The sequence below is a fragment of the Anser brachyrhynchus genome (assembly GCF_964034855.1).
Source record: "Anser brachyrhynchus genome assembly, chromosome: Z".
In the NCBI taxonomy this organism is placed as follows: domain Eukaryota; kingdom Metazoa; phylum Chordata; class Aves; order Anseriformes; family Anatidae; genus Anser; species Anser brachyrhynchus.
The window spans coordinates 22,884,321-22,905,302 of record NC_137697.1 but is presented as its reverse complement, the minus strand read 5'-3'; the positions used below and the strand labels follow the sequence as shown (position 1 = coordinate 22,905,302).

General features: G+C 38.4%; 1 protein-coding gene and 1 long non-coding RNA gene across 4 annotated transcripts in view; one reads left to right on the top strand and one right to left on the bottom strand.

Moving 5' to 3' along the window:
• Positions 1-12,435, bottom strand: part of ZNF366 (zinc finger protein 366) — a 34,994-nt gene extending 22,559 nt beyond the window's left edge. For 2 of the 3 annotated variants that reach the window (XM_080572911.1, XM_080572912.1), the window contains exon 1: positions 11,102-12,330. The gene's annotated coding sequence lies outside the window, so the exon portion shown is untranslated. Of the gene's footprint in view, positions 1-11,101; positions 12,331-12,385 lie in introns of those variants that run through there. The other variant, XM_080572913.1, reaches the window with a different exon arrangement.
• The window catches only part of LOC308185144, an 80,121-nt gene that overhangs the window by 11,303 nt on the left and 47,836 nt on the right, over positions 1-20,982 (top strand). The window lies entirely within an intron of this gene.

Genomic DNA, 20,982 nt, shown 5'->3' with positions numbered 1-20,982 from the left:
TCTTATTGCTCTTACTTATGTTTTGTCCTCAGTTTAGCCAAACTTTTGCTATCATTCTCATCTTTTTGTTGCTTTTCAGTTGCCTAACAAGACAGTTGGGTGGAGGTCACAGAGCAGTATGACTGGGTTAACCACTGAACATCGGCAATATTGTATTATTGGTAATGACCCTAGCATCCTAGCAGTACTTTACCCTCATGGATCATCTTTAATCACTTCAGTATCCATAAGAAGTGACTTTTGAATACAGTTTAGGCTTGCTGCTCTTTTGGCTTTTATTTCTCTTTTCCTTATCCTCCTTTCTCTCGTTTTTTTTTTTTCTTCCTCTTTGTGAGTTTTCTTAGTTCTTCTCTTATGTTTCCTTCCCTCATCACTTCTCTGTTCCATCTGTGGTTCACACCCTCTCTGCTTCTCTATTCTATCTACTAAAATGGCCAGTAACACATAGATAACCTGGATAATGAAGTGGATGTTAAGTTCACAGGCTTCGAAATGTTAGCTGGTTACATCACCCCAAACCACAAGTATGTATGGTGTGATCCTGCAAGGTACGGAAGATTATGAAGTCTAAAAATGTCTAAAGGGACAAAGATCATATGTCCTCAGCTGAACACCTTAATCTCCCCAATTCTCTGCTACCAACAGAGCATTCAAGGCTATGTTTGGGTGGGGAGGGAGGGAACAGCCATTTGCTGGCAGATGTCTAGCTCTAGACCCACAGCACAGCCATGCCCCACCTCTGCCTACAGCAGGGTAAATTCTGGCCCAAATTCTTGCTTTTCTTTTTCCCTCCACAGATATCTGTTCAGTGTAGCCTAAAATTTAGATGTTGTTGAGATGCAAGAGGATGTAAAAACAGCCATATCAGCTCTGGGTAGTAAAGTAGCTAAACCAAGGTCTTGTGAAGAATATAAGAAACAGGAAAAGGTACAGTGACAACTTCCCAGCATGGTCGTTGGGCCTCCAGCTCTCTGTGGATCAGAAGTTCCCTGACCTAAGAATGGTGTCTTCAGATTTATTTTTTTCTTCTTCCATGAAGGGTGGATTTGGACTAAAGGTACTTAGTATAAAAATGTAAGGCTTTTTTTTTTCTTTTTTTTTTTTTTTTTCTGGTGGGCTGAGGGATGTACAGAGATAAGGAGCAGAGGTAAGTGTCCTGGGGAAGTGAGGTATCTTTGACAGCTTTGATGGAGTGTCTTGTGCCTTCAGAGATTCAGGGAAGTGTCAGGACAGTGAGAGCTGCACTGTGCAGGAGGAGAGGGTGTAGGCATGTCCACTTGCACTCTTCCTAATGTACATCTCTCTGAAACAGTTCTATTTCTTCTCCTTAAAGACCCGTGAAGCCCGTGGATACTGCAAGTCACTCCATTCGTGCCCCACTTTCCATCTCCCAACCACCCCCAAACATCACACCTCTTTCAGTTTCTCCCATCTTTAGAAACTGATCTTTTGCCACTGTACAGCTGGATCATTTTTGTTGATAACTATTGAACTGCATAGTCTGTATTGGTTAGCATTTTTCAATGTGCAAAGCCTGTTTTGTTGTTGTTTTTTTTTCAAGAAAACAAGAAAGCTAAATATATTCATACTGTGACTGAAGGTCACGAGGTTACCTAGTGGTGAACTACTGCCTCAAAAACACTAACAAGCGTGTGGCTCTCAGCTATTTTTGAAGGCATGCACGTGCTTAGGTCAAGAAGAATTGTCTTAGGTACCCCAGGCTAATTTTGTCTATTTTAAAAAGAGAACAAAAAAGCAAGGGCATATTTTCTGAGAGAGTGAATCCAGCAAGGGTGAGTCCTGGAGATGAGGATAAATCAGTCTTTATACTGAAAATGTTTCAGTCCAAGAAAAGTACCTTAGCGAATTGTGCTCAACCACACCAGTCAACCTGAATGACTTCTTCATTGAGAAGAAAAAAAAAAAAAAAAAAAAGAAAAAAAAAAAAAAGGAAGCTGAATATGTAGCCAAGCAATAAGTGCAATCACCCAGTAGGGCGAAGTACCTCAAACTTCCAAGTTTTCAATAGACCTCCTCCGGAAGAGACACATGGAGGAGTGTCCAGAGCTATCTCTAGAGAGGATGGAGTCTATAGCCCATAACTACCCTTCCTGACTTCTCTCTATTCCCTGTCAGTTGGCATTTGCATTTTTGGCTGTGTAATGGACAATGGCATTAGAGCATCCTCCTATAGCCAACAAAGAGCAGGGTTAGCCTCACAGCCTTGGGCTCTAGTCAGAGTGCTCCCTTAAGAGGTTAGGGATGGGAGTCCAAATCCTTCATGGGGGAGGAGGAAAATGAATCAAAGTCTCTCACTTCATCGTCGTTATATTTTGCACTGTATTTGATGCCACGGTTCTATCTTTAGCTTCATATAAATATTTTTGAAGGACTGGGTCCCCAAAAGCTTTTGGGCATAGGCATACTGAATTTCCAGACCCTGTGCAAACTTCAGGGCTGGCAAGAAACGATTGGGCAGGACAGTGGTATCAGGAGCACATACGCTAGAAGAGCTTCAGTTGTGCAAAGCTTAACCTGTGCCAGCAGACTGTGTGGAAATGTAACTTGATTCTACTATCACTAGAAAGAATGACAGGTTGGCCAGCTGGTTTAACTACTCACAGAATCACAGAATCACAGAATCACAGAATCACAGAATCACAGAATCACAGAATGGTTGAGGCTGGAAGGGACCTCTGAAGATGATCTAATTCTTCCTAAGTAACTCTCCTAATTTTTTCCCTGGTCTCATTCATGTCATACTGAAATCTTTATGGAAAAAATGGTGAGTAGCTGAGAACAGGATCTGGGATTTGGCTACTATATAGTGATGTCAATAAGATATATTTCTTCCTTTTTTTAACTTGATAAAGAGTTCTCATGTTAGAGGCTGGAACCATGGATCTGCCTCTGCCTTTATAAAGTATGCGAAGTCACTTTAATCACTGTTTATGGAAGTCCTATCAATTCATCCCTGTTTCCTATCTACTTCCATATCTGCCATTGCAAATTAAAATTGTGCATTTTGGCTGATGACAGGGATCCTAAGTATTAAATAGTTTTTCCTCTGGAAAGTTATCAAATTGCACTAATGAAGTTTTAGGATTTTTTTTTTTTTCTGAATATCAGATATTATGAGACAGGGTGAACTGAATAACAAATACATAATATAAGCATAAAGAGAGATCTGCTGGTAAAATAGTAATATTGAACAAAGTGCTGAGTTCTTGAAAGCATAGTTTGGACAGAATCTTTCCACCTACAAAGCACAACCGTTATGTATGGTAGAGTGAGGCTGAGAAGAGAGAGCTTTACTGTAGTATTACCTCAAAACAAATAATGGATCTATGCAGAACACTCAAAATAAGAACGATCAAAAAAGCATGCCCTTCCATAACCCTCATGCTGTTGTGCTAGGGGTGTTGTTTTGAAAATAAACCTTTCACTAGCATTTATGACCTTTAAAAAGGAAATAGATTGAGCTTTCCTTCCTACTGGAGTCCCAGTGTTGTTATCACCTCTATGGAGGCCAGAGAGATGGTCTGGTCTCCTCCCACCTCTTTGTTATCTTGAAGGGTAGCTGAGGGGCACTTTCAGTCCTGGTTCTTCAAGCCAGCCCACTGGCATGCTTCCATGTCACTAGCAGTTAATGTATGAGAAAGCATCGGCACCTTCTGAATTCTGCATGTCATATGTGTAAAGCAACAGATACCACAAAAAAGAAAGTAGCAGGTAAAATGTGTGCATATGCTTGGACAAAGGCAGAGGAAAAGCGTATAATATAGGAGAGCTTTCATACAAAGTTTCCAAAACAGGTTATATTTTTAATGAAAACTAGTTTTAATTAAACTTGGAGAATGTTGTTAGTCATCAGCAGGACCAAGATATTTTTATATTTATTTTTCTTTCAATTTGTTTCACACAGATCAAAATTCATAGTGAAACTGAAGGTTGATAAAGCAGTAATTATTGTGTGTTCCAGTAAGACACGCTTTATCGTACAAAAACTGAAAGAAGAGGATTTCATCCAGAAATTGACAGATATAGGAAAAATGTGTCTGCTACCAAACACTTCCCTTGGTGTCCAGTTCCTTAAAAGTAATTTCCCGATGATGCTTTCCTAGTCATTTAGTATAAATAGATTTGGTTTCAGTTGAAGTTCGAACAGACTTCTTGCTGGAAAAGCTGCTTTGTTGGGAAAAAAAAATATATTAATCTCTATTAAACTCTGCTAGATACTTCCAGTTAAGGTGGCTCAGTAGAGACTTAGCAATTTCCATCTGAACAGAAGTTTCAAGGAAATACAGCAAAAGAATTAGAGATGTGAGTGTCATTCCTAGGACACCATTGAGTTTATTCCATTGATACCCAAATAATAGTAGAGAACCCAAGAACCGTGGGCAATGAGACAGAGTTCAATATTATTCTTAAGGCAAATTACTGGGGCACTGGGAGGAAACTACCTGTGATCTGTCTCCACTGTGATTAAGGAGCATTGTTTTCCAAATCTGTGTTAAAGCATTCAAACCATGCAGAACTAAAATATGTATTTATTGGTCAGAAAAAATCATCGTCATGTACATCTCACAATTGCATTCAAATGAGGGTTCATTATTTAAAATCAATTAAAATCAATTAAAAATCAATTTATTTTATTTTGTTTAATGAGCATTGTTCTTAGTTCTCAGTACAAAATTATATTTTTGACTATCATATGCCTCCAAGGAAGTAATTTAAGGTAACATCCCCTCTGGCTTTCCCTTCATCTGTGATGCTAAACTTGAATCTTCTCATTGCAAGAAGCAAATAGCAAGAAGCAAATGCTTTTTCCCTCTGATCCCCCAAAATTCATCCAGCATATAGCACTTAATTATTCTGTTAACTTTGAGAACATTTTAAAAATAAGAGCTAGTTTGTTGCCACATCTAAAGGAGATCTGAAATTTAAAACAAATTTTGTATAGCTTCTGTGATTTTGATCACTTGGAAAACAAGCCCCTGTGTAAATCAACTAAAAGGGAGAAATTCTTGAGGTTAATTATTTTAAACTGAAACAGATTTAAAATGCCAGTTTTACTGAATTCAATAAACTAGCATACGGAGTGGGAATGGCAGCTCAGACGTAGCCAAATGTCATCAGCAGATACTGGAACAGAGACTTGAGCTACAAACAAATAAAAAATTACTTTTTGCCAAAAAAAAAAAAAAGTCAACACTGATATTTGAAATGAACACTGAAGTCTGAGATATGAAATTTTCACTTTAACATTAATCCTTCACCATTCGTGATGACAAAGGCTTATTTTGGTTACCAACTCAATTCAGATTTTCATCACGAGAAAAAAAGAAACCAAAAATCCATTACACCAAAGTGACTCCAATATAACTCTCTCAATCCCTTCCTTGACATAAGCTTGAAACAAATCATTCTATTCAGAACTCTTATTCTTGAAAATCAAGCCAAGTGCCATGTACAAAAAGCAGAAGATTTGAGAGGAACTTTTGTTGTATTTTAGTAGGAATGGCAAGTGAGTTCATTCTTACTAAATGTCAGGCAATGGGACAGGTACTGTGGGACAGTACCCAAGGGTAAACATTTATATGAACCACGTTGTGACTTGCTGGCCCAATCACGTTCAGTGCCTTCCACTGAGTGCTTGTGCATGTTTGTTTGTTTTTTTCTGTGTTTGATAGCAAACAAGCTAGTGAAAATCTCTGTAGTTGTTAAAGGGAATCCTGAGTCCTGATCACTTGCCTACGGAATCCAGCAGATTCTACTCAGTGACATTTCTTTATCTGTGGGTAGTGTTAGAAGGGTTTTCCTTTTTGTGGAACAGGAAAAAAGAAATTAACGTTTTTGAGATCAAAAGGCTTTGATTGCCTTTTTTTTTTTTTTTTTTGGCACAGAGTATAGGAGATCTGGAGGAGGGGTCATCCAGCACCAATTCTCTAATGCAAGTGACTGCTTCCATAGCACCTTGACAAAACGCTACCAACAGACATATAACATCTCTGGGAACCTTGATGACTTCATAAACAGACATATAACTCTTCTGGGAACCTTGGTGACTTCATATTGTGAATGGAGCACTACACAGAAGATCGGTTTTATCTAATATTCACACTGGTGCTATTTCTTGCTGTGATGTTACAGGAAAATAATATTTTCCTGCACATTTACTAATGGATAATTTTAGTTACAGATAATGTTATTTTAGTTACAGATAACGTTAAGAGCACATTTTGGTCTACTTATTTTTCCAGCAGTTTCTCTGTAGCTTTCTATAATTCCTATTACAAGACAACAGCAAATAGTAAACTCAGCCTAAAACAACATTGGGTCTTGAATAAAATCATATAATAACTTAAGTTGAAAGGGAACCAAAAGGATCATTTATTCCAACTCCTGGCTCCAGACAGAACCACCCAAAAATCAGACCATGTGTCTGAGAGCGTTGTCCAAATGCTTCTTGAAGTCTGGCAGGCTCTGTGCTGTGACCACTGCCCTGGGGAGCCTGTCCCAGTGCCCGACCACCCTCCAGGTGCAGAACCTTTCCCTAACACCCAGCCTGACCCTCCCCTGTCCCAGCTCCATGCCGTTCCCTCGGGTCCTGTCGCTGTCCCAGAGAGCAGAGCTCAGCGCCTGCCCCTCCACTCACCCTATCAATTTGGACTAATATAGGATGCTCTTCATGTCTTCTGAAATCTGCACCAGGGAAACAACCCAGCCTGGGCTTCAGCGTATCAGACAGTTCAAACAAGTTCTGCTGTTCCCTGGAAGCTGATGGATGCTCTAGAAACATGTCATCTCTTTTCTTTTCATTTCCTGATTTATTTTTTTAATTACACTTATTTCTAAATTCTTGTAAGAAAAAGTAGACAGGTAGAAAAATATTCCTCTACCTGGAATTGTTACATGAAAGACACTCCCTTTTCAAACAGCAGTTTCAAATAATTTTCATCTGGAGGTGAAACAACAAGGGATACTTGCTTTAGAAAGCACCTTAGAGAGACGACTAAACCTGAAATAGTAATTATAATCCACAATGTGTTCTTCCCAGATATCATTAGAGTGGGCTTATTTAAATTTGGTTTAAAATTAGCATATTGGATGTTATTAAGAGCACAGATTCTTTCCAGTTTCAAAAACCTTGTGAAATGTTTGTTTTTCAATCACGTATTTCCAAGAGGAATAGTAGCATATTCAGCATAGAGACTTCCACAAAGCAGAACGATTTTCATCACAGTAAAAGGAGTCTGAGTTACATTGCAATTCTGTCCGCAGAAGGCAAAAGTGTAAGTGGCTTTTGCACAGCTAGGAAATAGCAAGGAACTGGTGAATGTCACTCTCAGCCAACACACTTGTGGCTTTTCTGAGCACCTAGTACCTGGCCCAGGAAGAATAAGCTGCTCCCTGATAAGAGGTGTAGACGTTTGATCCCATCCTAGAGACACTACACCTGCTTCTCTTAGCTCCTCCACCCTGTAAACACCATCCTGTGAAGTTCTGTCTATGCAGAGAAATTAAGTGGTTGCTATTCTTCACCAGGCCTCCAAACAGAGGATTGAATAATTAATGCCTGCTTGCTGCACATTCACATCTCTCATAGTAAAACACCTAAAAATAACAGGTGGAAATGTATGACCCTGCTCATATTGCTTTTAACTTCAGTTCAGTTGTACCTTTCCCTAATTCATTACAGAAAAGCAATGTTATCAAAGTCTGAGACTCAGTTTACCTTGTAGCTTTTTGTAATTAAATTAACCTTCAAATTCAACAAACATTTTCTTTTCTCGGTGTTCACTGATTTCTCATGTTTCTAAAAGGTATGAGGAACTGGAAAGCTGGATGCTTGCAGGTTTACTTTTTATGAATATTATACGTTTTCAGGAAACACACTTTTTGTCCTAAGTTGTTTCTTTTAAATCAAACCAAAATTCATACGCATGAATTCTTGCAAATCCACAAAGTAGAAGGAAAATGTTTCTGTGCTTTTGCTTTCATAGTAGAAAAAGGAGGGGAGAGAAAGCAAGAATAATAGCTTTTTCTTTCTTTGATTCAAATAATTAATAGTGTGCCTTTCTAACATACAAAGCAAGAAACAAGGAATGAAAGTAAAAAAAAAAAAAAGGTATTCGTATAATTTCTTTCCATAACTTTCAAAGCATGAAAATATTTTCTTTTCATATCTGATTACTTAGCTTAACTGCTTCCAGTGTCATTGAAATTCTTTACAACACATTAAGTGTTGTTAGTTCAGAAGGAAAATGTATGCCTTATCAGGGTCAGGGTAACACCAGTATAAAACCATTCATTTTAGAAAAACAAGTCACAAAAATATTAATCTTAGTAGGAACTGAAACAAAGATTAAATAATATTTCTTACTGGGTCACTAGCATTTTATAAGCTAGGTAACAAGGTATGGTGCCTGTCATACCTTGCCCTTACCAAAAAAACAAACAAACAAGCAAAAAAACAGATATCCATCATGAAATTCAATGTATTTTTTAAGTAACAGATATTAACTTTATTAACTTAGACCTCTTCTTTGGGTGAATGTCTAAACATCATGCTTAAAATTCCACTGAAACTTTTACAGTGTTGGAGAACTGCAGTCTTAGTTTCAGAATATCAGTTTTCCAACAAGAAAGAGGATAGCCCTGAGTCACCTTAAATCTTCACATTGTCTCTATAATTCTTTCTTCCCCAAGTTCATTTTCAGTGGTCTTTGTGAATGTTAAAGTAAAATGGGGAAAAAACTGCATTTAGGAAGAAAATGTTCTTTTGCTTTTAATAGCTGGTATATTGAAAACATTTATTGAGGCATAAAATCAGTCCATCAGACTATAGTGGTCTACACAGCAGTTGTAAGATCTGTTTGAAAGAGTAGTTTGTCTTGTTAGATCTATTACTACTGAGGGACAGGCGTTAGTGCTGAGAAAGTATGAATCATTTCTGACCAACTAATAAGAGACATTTCCTTACAATTTGATTGACATGCATCCTTAAATCATCATCACACAAAAACCCTATTATCTTACGCAGCTTTTACTGCTTTTATCTGTCAGGGTAATATTCTACTGACATATCTGTGTGAGTGGAGTGCTCCATTCAGATAGAGATGCCTTTCTGCTTCCTTGAGGCTTTGTAATATCAAAGATTAGAAACAGTAAGTGTTGTCTGGGATAATCCATACCCTTCCACCTCTGTATACAAGGCTTGTTTTGGGTTGCTACCGTGATTCATCTCTCTGTGGCTCTTCCATTCTAAATAATGCATGTCTGTCTGCCCTAAAAGAATCACATGCCAATAAGTGTATCTGTAGGATGTACGTGGTGCCTCTCTGTCCAGCTGTATCTGCCAGACACTGTTACAGCTTTTACCTGTGTGTTTGTTTGAAAGAATGAGAAATCAGTAAAAAATCATTAAAATTCAAAGATTAAAAACCTCCAGGTCAAAAATCTGTATTGGAGACTCCAAAATGTTACTGTGAGAGTAATTCAATGTCAGTATTCTGCATCCAAAACACAAAGTCTCAACGTTTTTCACCATTCAATAATCTGTCCTAACTGTAAGAGGAAAATTGATTTACTGAAAGGCTTCTCTCAGTTTCTGTGCTTTTCACATCAGACCTGTTAACTTGGGATTTCCGTAGGCTAAAAATTCTTACCTTATCATTGCTGCCATCATTGATATAATAATTTTTTTTTTACTTATTTCTCAGAACAAACAAAAATCTGCCTATATTTCCTTATAGTTGAGAAAAAATGATCTGGAAATAATGGTTTTATATAAGTATACGAGAAAATATTAAACAATAAGACATGCATACACTGAGTGACTTCTTACTTTTGTGTGCTATCTATATAGATATGGGTCTTAGCAATAGCAGTAATAAGATTTTAAGTAAAATAAACAAGAACATCTCTATTTTTATTCTTGGTTTATTGTTTCAATTAATTTTATTCTTTTTAATAGCATTGAGGTGAGTAACCAAAATTTCACAAACATTTCATTTGTACTAAGCTGGTGGTGGATCGTTACTCAAACTAGGCTCAGAATATACCCTTCTATGCTTGTAAATATCTGGAACATGTGGGATAAGGATAACACACCAGTCAAAAGTCTCTCTTCCTGACCCCTCCAGAAAGATAGTAGCAGTACAAACTACCATTATACTAAACCACGTTACAGTTATCCTAACAATAAAAAACATAACACGCAAGCAAATAAGCTCCAAATGACTGAAGAAAAAGTATTATTTGAAGGAAAAAGAAACCTGAAAGATGAAATCTAAGAATGAACTTAAAAGATCAGGGTTGATCTTCATTATCAAATTATTTATCTTTCCTATTAAAATGATCTTTCTGTATATTTATTTTTAGGGAATGGGCTTAGAAATGACATTATCTGCTCTTGCCCTCCTAATACAAACATGATTTAATGTATTTTATATACTTCAGACAATCTCCTCCTTTTTACAGCCTCTCAGAGAATAAATGTATCATATGCATGGTCCTAATAAAGAATATATTAATGTTTCATATCTTCAAAACCAACATCTGTACCTAAATGCAGCAACTGGCTCTTACCTACAATGTAAACTGAACTTCTGAACTAATCAAATCAACACATAGAGCTGATTGCAATCTAGAGTAACACTGCAGTTTGAGGAAAACACAACAGAGTAACACAGTGATTTCCAAATACAGAGCCTATATATTTTTGAATGTTTTGGCGATTATTCTATTTGCCACTGGAATTAAAAAGTGGGTGTCCAGGTGTTTGACATGTAACTGTCAAAACATCTGTCAAAGCCCTCTACTTAACATGAATCAATACTAGCCAGGTAAAGCATAATCCCAGGTATGCTAAGGAGCAAACGTGGCAAGTGGTTTGCATGGCAAGATGTGGCATTTTCTTGCTACTAGCAGAGAATTCTCTGTGGGCTAAGTATCATCCAGTAAGCCTAACAACTGGTGCCAAAATAGTCCGAGCGAGACCAAATGCTGAGCTACCACATTCGAGAAACAAATTATTTACACCTCCTGTGGCCGGATCCATCTAATGCTCCTAGAGTGAAGAGAATCTACAACTTACCCAGGAATCGGGCTGAATTTGGGGTAGATCATTCCTTCTTATGGAAAAACTTGCAGACAGACAGAGGGGGAAGAAAGTCTGTTCCACTCATTTGTTGAGCTAGGGGTGAGAGCAGAGGGCTGTCCCAGGATGGAAGCGCAGCCCAGGTGTCCCGGTGGGAGCAGGACCAGGTCCAGGACCAGCACCAGGAGCGGAACTGGGGCCGCTCAGGATGCCTGCCAGCCCTCTGCGATGCCTGCCCACCCTCTGTGATGCCTGCCCACCATTTGGGGCTGCGCTGTCTGGGCTCTGGGCATTCTGTGGAGGATCCTGCACTTCAGAGAGCTTGGGTCAGAAGATGACCAAGCTCTCCCTTCTGCAGAGAAATGATCACCTGTCCCCGTTCTCTCCCCACCACTGCATTCTGCATTTATAAAAGCATGGGGAGAGGATTTTCTCGTCCAGTACTTGAAACATACTCTTGCATTCAATCACTCATTTTATGCTCTGCTTCTGATAGTTCTGCTACATTTATGCCTGACAAGAAAAACAAAAACAAAAACAAAAACCACCTATTTGTATCTACAACAATACAGATGACAAATAAGCAGACAACACCCGAATCCATTCTATTACTGATGCTAGCGATCAGCCTTGATGTTGTTACATACTGTGCAACATGAACTTTTTTTTTTTTATGTGAGAACCTGAAACTGTCTTAGCACATCTGAAATGTCACTGTTTCTAGACTATTCATATAGACGGATGAGTAGAGATAAACACATGGAATCATAAACACAATATATCTGAAGGAGAAAAAAAAAAACTACTCTCACTGTAGCACAGGTTGGTAGGTTGGCGCAGACTTCAGGAGTGGCAGATGATATATGAAATACATCAATCTGCATGTGACACAGCTTCTCTCGTTATTCTAGCAATGGCCCAGTGAAGCTTGCTGAAACAGTCAGGGTAAAGTGAGTGAAGCCTGTAACAAGATTCTACTAGGAGAAGTCCTACATACAAAATACACAGCAGATTATATTATGAATATTATCAGCCTCACTGGAAAACATTTTCTTCCCTGCACTGATTAAAATGCATGTTATTATGACCAGTATCTAAAAAAACAGACTATAGACATCTGTAGAATTACTATATTGCTTGTCAATGCATATGATTATTATCTTCTTATCAGTTAATGGTGTATATGATAAATGTCTTTTCTTATAAAAAGAAAAAAAAATTATATATATATATATCACACTTCTAAAGAGTTAACCATAAAAGCATTTTTACTTAACTTACCAGTTGTTGAAGCTGGAAGGAATCTTACCCTAAATCTAAACTCTCTACCTGCTCTCATGTTGGTAATCTCTCTCTCTCTCTCTCTCTCCCTCTCCCCCCCTGTGCAGAGATTGCAGTAACTTAGAAAACTAGCAGGGACAGTGTTTCAAATGACTTAAGAAAGAGAACAGGAACAATCATTTCGTTCTCTTTTTTTCAGATGAGTACAGTACCTTCAGAAAGAAGGAAGGAAGGGAGGGGAGAGGAAGTCAACAACCCTTTGCTTTCCTGCAAAAAAAATAAGGAAACAGCAGATAGCAATCTCATTTTCTCTCAAACAAAATGTTTGGAAAAATAAATACAACCAAACCAAAAGGAATTCCTCAAGTATTATATCTGCATTATTGGCTTCATAAAACCTACTTTACAGCTTGTTATGTGCAACTGCATTAAAACAAATGAATTTCCGAAGTAGTGTCTAGGAATAAGATGCCCATATCTTATGCAGAACAACCAGTCATAAGTTTGCATAGACAATTCAGGCTTTTGCTTTAGACAAGGAGTGATCATACATGGAGCGATCATACGTGTATACACATATCTTGTTTTCACAGAGATATAAGTACAGATTTCCTAAATCCCCTCTTTACTGTGATTGTAAGAAAATAGCAGGTTGAGTATTTACAGAACGCTGTCAGTTAAAATGGAAGATGGAGGAGACTGTGAAAATGGTACAAATCATAGCTTGATATTGGAGTTGTAGTAACAGGTAATTTATCTCAAAGATTTGCAGTATATAGAAGGAATCCTGATTTATAAAAATACAACAAAACAGTATGTGCTGTGTTCTAGAACACATTTTTACTTTGCTTTGTTTTTTTCTTTCCCCATTAAGCATATTTTGACAACCAGATACTGGCCAGCTGGCTGGAGTTATACTTGGGATAAGTTTAATCCATTATGTGGTTTTGTTTGCTTGTTTGTTTTCCCCCAGCTTTATCTATCATTTGAAATCCACTGGTAGGGAATAGATGCTCCCTTTTTCCCCTAATAATTTGTTGTCATTCTACTGTTCTTGCCATTAAACACCTTCACATTGTTGCCAGGACTCTGTTTTCAATTGGCATTGCAATGCAATACCTAAGACAATGCTGTTCATGAACGAGAAGCTCAGTGCTGAGTTCTGTGAAAGACGGTAAAACAAAAGGAAGGCCATTTCAAATGGCCCTCTCTTATAAATTGTGCATCCGGACTTCACTGTATGTTTAAAAGCTAGAGGAATGCTACTGAAGCAAACTGAGTTACAGCTGTAAATCTATGTTAATGGGAGGACAAGTTGGTACAATATCCCATGAAGATTATCATTTCTTTTTTGGTACAATTAGAAGAAGCTACAAATCATAGGAAGTATATCTTTGGCATCTGTGTTCCTTCATGCAGTTCTTGGTGTTATTTCCAGAAGACGTCTAGCAGCAACTTGAGGAGTCTTTCATTTCAGTATTCAGCAACCAAAAGCTTTGACTGTGAACATCAGCAGCTGACAGAGCAGTTCAGGTGCTATGGATGATCTCTGGACTTGCAGCATCACCAGTGTTTCCTGGTGTTGAGAGGTGAATAGTAAAAGCAAAAGAATGCAGTGTGCTAAAGGAATATCCTGTAAATGTACCTAATAATCCCTTAGGGAGAGAGTTCTAGTGCAAACCAAGTACAAGCAAAATAAAGGGGCACAGAAAGCCACCAAATTAATGGATCATGCTGTGAGGTCAGCCTAATAGATGAAAAAGTTTGATTTTGTTTGAAAGTAGTTTTCAATTGTCACCACGAATTCTTAAAGATGATAGCAGCTGCCAGCTTTTTAAAGTTTATTTTATTTACTTATTTGTCATGTGTTCCACGTTAATGAGACCCTGAAGACTGCCATCAGACATCTTTTTGTTTCTCTTTATTGGGAACACATTGCAGTTTAGTCAAAAACCTACAATGCCCAACCTAGTATTGTTCTCATATAAGTCACTGAGGGTATGTGACTTCATTGACACAGACGTCCCTTACTGAGACAGCAGGTATCACTTTATTGAGGACGGCAAGGCTAAGATGCTGAATGCAAGCATCCATGTTGCAGCTTCACCAGCTTATAAAGTGACTTTGATATCCTGATTGAAGGAGACCAAGAGCCCCGTACTTCATCAAGGAAAGCAGGAGATGTAAGGTCTTTGCTAATCTCATCACAGGATCCCACTCTCAGCAGCCTTTCCACCACCCAAATGTGGAGCTGCTTGTCTCCTTGGACGAGTGTTGTTGCTACTGTCTCATTTCATGCCTGGATGAAAGAGTAGGGTAAAGAAAAATTGTCTCCTCCTGGTAATCTTCCTTGAGAAATAGTGGTACACCAAGTGCTCAGGACATACCTAGTTGCTCCATCCAGTTCCAGGTAGACTAATCTTCCTTTCCAGGGTACAGATGTCGTAGTACTTGCTCTTCTGCCCATCTCTCACCACTGCTGCCATAAAAACACAGCTCAAAGAGGGAGATTGAAACTGGCATTTTCATGCCTTTATATACCTTGAAAGGTCATTCCATGCAATTCCTGACTCTGAAGAAACAAAATATGGCCAAAATCATTGGTATCTGAAGTCCTGCAAATAAGGTCACAATGGATAACTCTGTTTATACTATTTAACCAAATTTTAAGGGACAAGTCCATCTGTTTTTCAGAACATATTTCTGGAAGAAGTTTTATTATTATTTTTCCCACTGTGCTCTTACCAAAATGAATCCATGGACACAAATTCAGAAAAGTACAGCCCCAGCCTCAAAACAGACAAGTGAAAAATGTGAAGTGTAGATACTTCCCATGATCAGTAAACAGTCTTTGTAAGGCAGAGGAGTGGAGTAGAAAAAACATATTTGTGGTCGTGGTCATGGTCAGTCTGTATGATTATATTAGATCTTGAAACAGGCTAACCTCTATGATGTTAAGGATTTGATTATTTCTTTTTTCTTTTCTTCTTTTCTTTTTTTTTCTTTTCTTATTTATTTATTTATTCTCCAGTAGGGAATAAATTGTACTTTACAGGCTCTTTCCAATGGTGGCAGGGAAGCTTTCCTATATGCTTAAAGTAAGAACAAAATGAAACATGTTCAGCATGCTAACAAGAGTGAGGGAAGGTTTTCAAGCAGCACCCTTTGCACAACCATCCAGCACAGATAGCAGAGAATGCACAGGTAACTATAGCAGCAATAGCATTCTGTCTTATCCTGAGAAAATGAGACCAGAGGCAAAAACCAGAGACATTTACTGGTTTGCTTGATTGTTTTAGGACAACAACCTTATACATCTGAATTGTCTGTGAAAAAATTTGTATCTTCCTTCTGGACTATAGTATACCTGTAGCATTTTAACCAAGTAAAAATAATACTTAGAAATTAAAAAAAAAAATCACTTAGAAATTAAAAAAAAAAGACTTAGAAATAAATAAAATAAAATAAAATAAAATAAAATAAAATAAAATAAAATAAAATAAAATAAAATAAAATAAAATAAAATAAAATAAAATAAAATAAAATAAAATAAAATAAATAAATGAAAGACACCTAATTGTTTTCCATACGTCACTCTCTGCTTTGTCTTCTTGTCTTCTTTTCTGCAGTGAACGTTTACTGTTCAGGAACAAGCTGATAGAATGCTAATGAGATCAGAGATGTGCTGAGATGAATCTAAAGGACTCCCTTTCTGTGCTGCAGGATGAAGAAAGTGGCTCTGCTTATCAATACTCAGCGTAGCTCTAGTTACCAATAACCCCTAGTTAACAATATTCAGTTACTGTATTGCCATTTGTTGTATTGCTTTGCATTAAGCCTGCATACATTGTTATGGAATTATGCATTCCCTTTTTTTTTTTTTTTTCAATTGTGAAATTATTATAGTTATACTGCATTTCATTTAGTTTCTTGGATTAGAAAATATTACACAACTAACTGTCTTTCATGATCATGGTATGATCAGAGTATTCTCACAACTATATGTTTGTACAGATAGATTTAACACTGTCATCTAAATATTTTTGATTTTTGAATTGTAATATCTAATCAACACTTTAATGAGCATTTGCAGACTATAACTTTTGGACAAACCATATTTGTCAGTTTTCTGGGGGACAGAACATGGAAATTTGTATTAAAAATTATTAAAGAGTTTCCTGGCAATAGATACCTTACTATAATTTAAAGTGGTCTTTATAACTCATCCCGGGCAAACTCATTTCTGGTAAATGACATTGGCTGCAGTCATTTAAAAGCATGCTTTTCTTGTACCTTGTATGCAATCATCACAAAAACCTTTATTAAAACAATACCATCAAAAGTTATTTCAAAACAAGATGGTATGATTGAGAGGATGTGTTTTCATCTTTTAACGCAAATAAATTTATGTTTGCAGGATTGTGACCCTTATTCTGGTCAACAGTACACAAGAACTTGGCTTTGGTCAACATATTTGAATTTGGCATCATGTGTAAAGATATATAACATGGAAATTTGCCAAAGAACCAGCTAAATATTTTGGTAGTTCTCAGAGCTGGCAATTTGACAACAGTAAAGGCTGCATTTTGTCTTTAGATTAGGAGATTAATGCAGTCTTTCCTGCTGATATTACTTGTCCAAGGGTGTTCATTTACTCTAATGTCCATTAAGTGTATTGTAACACCTGAAATTACTCAACATGTTTACAAGCTCAGACTCAGCGAGTGGTGTTGTAAAATATGTTGCTCTTCGGAAACTTCTGAAAATATCAAGAAAAGTTTGTTAGCATGTTTTTTCCTGTGCATTGATGCTTGTTAACTCCTATAATACAACAGTATTTCATCTGGAAGCCTGACGGTACATTTCAAAATGAATTTGAAAAGCATATGAATTTACCTAATATTTGTGATTAGTCTGCAATTGCAGCCTTTTTCATTTCAGATATTTCACTCATCATCAGACCTGTCTAGTGTACTTTCTTTATCTTATATGAAATAGAATGGTAGTAATTTTTGAAAGATATCTTTGTCCTTTAGTTTGTAATATTTTTCCTAAGTATTCAATGGCCAGACTTTGCTATAGCTGAAGTGCTTTGAGTACTTCAAAAATGCCATTTCTGGAAGTAAAATAGAGCAAAATTCTGAAAACCCACCACTACTTCTACCAAGCAGTGCATTTCTGATTTATAGCTGTTAGGCTGTAGATCCAGGAAAATTCTTGGGAAAACTGTACTGCACACTTGAATGAATGATGATAAATTGTGTCTCTAAGCCTTTTAATATTTTTGTGCTTTAGAGGAAGAAAGATTCCTTCAATTTTGTGTTTAGGTTGAGGGTTGGAGGTATTTGGTTGGATGGTTTGGGTTTGGGTTTTCTCGCATTTTGTGGTTTTTGTTCCCTGTGGAAAATACTAGGCAGAGAAAACGCTGTTCCCCTGCAGTCCTTTTTCATTGAATGTTCCCACTGACTGCTGTAAGATTTCTTCATAGCTGAAGATAATTGTGTTAGGTCCCACATGCACTGAAGACTATAGCTAGTAGTCAGACAATGTGAACTAATTGACTGAATGTGACAGAGAATAGGGATTGACACATGAGCTCACATGAGCTCAAACCAATAATCAATAAATAAAAAGTGAGTGTTAAGATATCTAGCCTAGAATAATTAGGGGAAAAGAAATGCAGAGCTCTTAGGTCTGTTAGATTTCCTCTGCTCTTCAAAAAGTTTAAAGGGGTTTTGGTTTTGGTCCTTGGTTTTTTGTTCTTGTTGTTTGTTTGGTTGGTTGGTTAGTTGGTTTTGGTTTGGTTTGATTTGGTTTGGTTTTTAACAAAACACTTTTGCTGTGATTGTTATTATTTTGTAGAAAAGCATTTGGTTATAACTTAAAGCACAGGAAAAACCCCTATTTACAGGAAAAACCTCAGACTACACTAGAAGTCTTGCCACTGGGATTTCTTCAGCTGTACAGTTCCCTTTTGCTCATCAAGGCTGCTCACTTCAGTTCACACACCAGAAACATACCCTGATTCAACACCATGGTGGTCATTCTGTATATACATAATGCCAGAATACCCCTTCTAAGATGTCATTTGTCAGTAAACATTGTTGCATGGTTCCTTAATGTTTCTGGAGAAATCGTGTATGTACTTGTGTCTGTGTACGTTTATAGTGACTGATATCAGGGTTGTTTGAAGGAGTTTTAATAATAATTTAAAGTCAGGTGAGATTTTTTGTATGGCAAAAAATGATATCCTTCATAAAAGTTGCTGTTAGGTCTGATTACTTTACGCTGTTACAAATCTAATTTCATTGGACTGACTCCTTCTTTCTCACTAATGTATAATGCAATTTTTCCCTTTTCACAAGGATAGATTAGCCCACTAGAACATCATCAGTGCTGCTGTATGGCGTACTCATCACTGAACTGTCCCTTTGAGAGACATTCTTAATAGTGTAAACTATAGTCTAAAGCAATATTGGGCCTTGAATAAAATCATGGAATCATAAAATATCCCAAGTTGGAAGGGTACCAAAAAGATCTTGATTCCAACTCATGGCTCCACACAGGACCACCCAAAATCCAAACCATGTGTCTGAGAGTGTTGTCCAAATGCTTCTTGATCTCCACCAGGCCCAGTGCTGTGACCACAGCCCTGGGGAGCTTGACCCAGTGCCTGACCACCCTCCGGGTGCAGAACCTTTCCCTAACACCCAGCCTGACCCTCCCCTGTCCCAGCTCCATGCCGTTCCCTCGGGTCCTGTCGCTGTCCCCAGAGAGCAGAGCTCAGCGCCTGCCCCTCCGCTCCCCTCGTGAGGGAGCTGCAGGCCGCCATGAGGCCTCCCCTCAGCCTGCTCTGCTCTGGGCTGAGCAAACCCAGGGCCCTCAGCCTGCTCCTTGTACATCTTACCCTCTAAACTCTTAACCATCTTCGTAGCCCTCTCTAATAGTTTTATGTCCTTCTTATACTGTGGCTCCCAAAACTGCACACGGTGCTCGCAGTGAGGCCGCACAGCACAGAGCAGAGCAGGACAATCCCTTCCCCCGACCAGCTGGCAGTGCTGGGCCTGATGCACCCCAGGGTAGGGCTGGCCCTCCTGGCTGCCAGGGCACACTGCTGGCTCGTGTTCAGCTTGCTGTCGACCAGAACCCCCAAATCCCTTTCTGTGGGGCTGCTCTCCAGCCTCTCGTCCCTCATCTGTACATATAACCAGGGTTGCCCCATCCCAGGTACAGAATCTGTCACTTGCTCTTGTTGAACTTTATGCAGTTGGTGATTGCCCAGCCCTCTAACTAGTCAAGATTCTCTGCAAGGCCTCTGCCCTCAAGGGAGTCAACAATGTCCTCCCAGTTTAGTGTCATCTATAAATTTACTTAGTATACCTTCGAGTCCTATATTGAAGTCATTAATTAAAATATCAAAGAGATCTGGCCCTAAAATGGAGTCCTGAGGAACACCTCCTCCGCCCCCCCCCCCCCCCCCCCCCCCCCCCCCAGGGACTGCACACCAGCCTGATGTAACCCCATTTACTCATTTACTAAAACACTTTGGGCCCTACCCATCAGCCAATCGTTCACCCATCACATTATGTACTTGTCCAGCTGTATGCTGGACATTTGCCCAGAAGAATACTGTGAGAAACAGTACTAAAAACTTTGCTGAAATCCAAAACCTCATCAACTAGCTGATCATAATTCCATTTCTTTTGTTTGGTTGTTGCTGTTTGTTTGTTTGTTTAAGACTGAAGATTCAGAGAAAGAAGCAATCTAAGTCTTTGCAGAAGTCTTCTAGTCTCCACCCTCAGGTGCAGAAGCTGCTCCCCAGCCCCTGATATGCTCTGCCTGCATTGCTTTTCTGATTAAGAGCAAGACCCAACCACACAATAGGAAAGGGAACGCAGACATAAGCCCTGGACTCAGAAACTGGTGAGCTCCAGTATGTGCCAGCTTGTGGAAAGTTACCTAAAGCTGAACAGTCTGTCTACATACCGCGTTGGCCTTTTCAGTTTGTCATAAGGCATCTGACAGTGTGTAGGTTAATAAGCTGGGGAAAGAGAAAAGAAACCCAAATGAGCTCCTGAATCATCCCTTAGCGTGGGGAAGCCATCAGACAAGCCTGTTGTTTGGTTCTCAGACATTCTGTTTGTCTTTCTTATATTTGTCTGAAACCACCTACGTTGCAAAGATTGGTAGCTTGCATAATAAGACAACCTACATTCACCAAGCTGTGGGCATGAAAGGGGGAGAAGGAGAAATTGTGTGTTCTCTGCTTGGCAGCTGTCCCATCCGCAGTGGTTATATCTGCACAGTATGTGCCCAAGTGCTTCCAAATCAGATGGTTAACAAATAGCAATAGCATAAGGAATGGGTTTCTTCTCTGTTCTTTTTCTTAATAACTATAATGCCACAGCTCAGGTTGTGGGAGTGAATCAGCACTCTCAAGACAATACTGTAAATAGCTGTCAACGGGGTGCAACTGGTAGTGAAATTATTCTCGTGCTCAACTGCAATATTGCTTTTGTTAATTTTCCACATATAAAGTTACAATGTGGATTATGCTTTTTATAATGCATGGCAAGATTGATTCCAGCCTGCCCTAT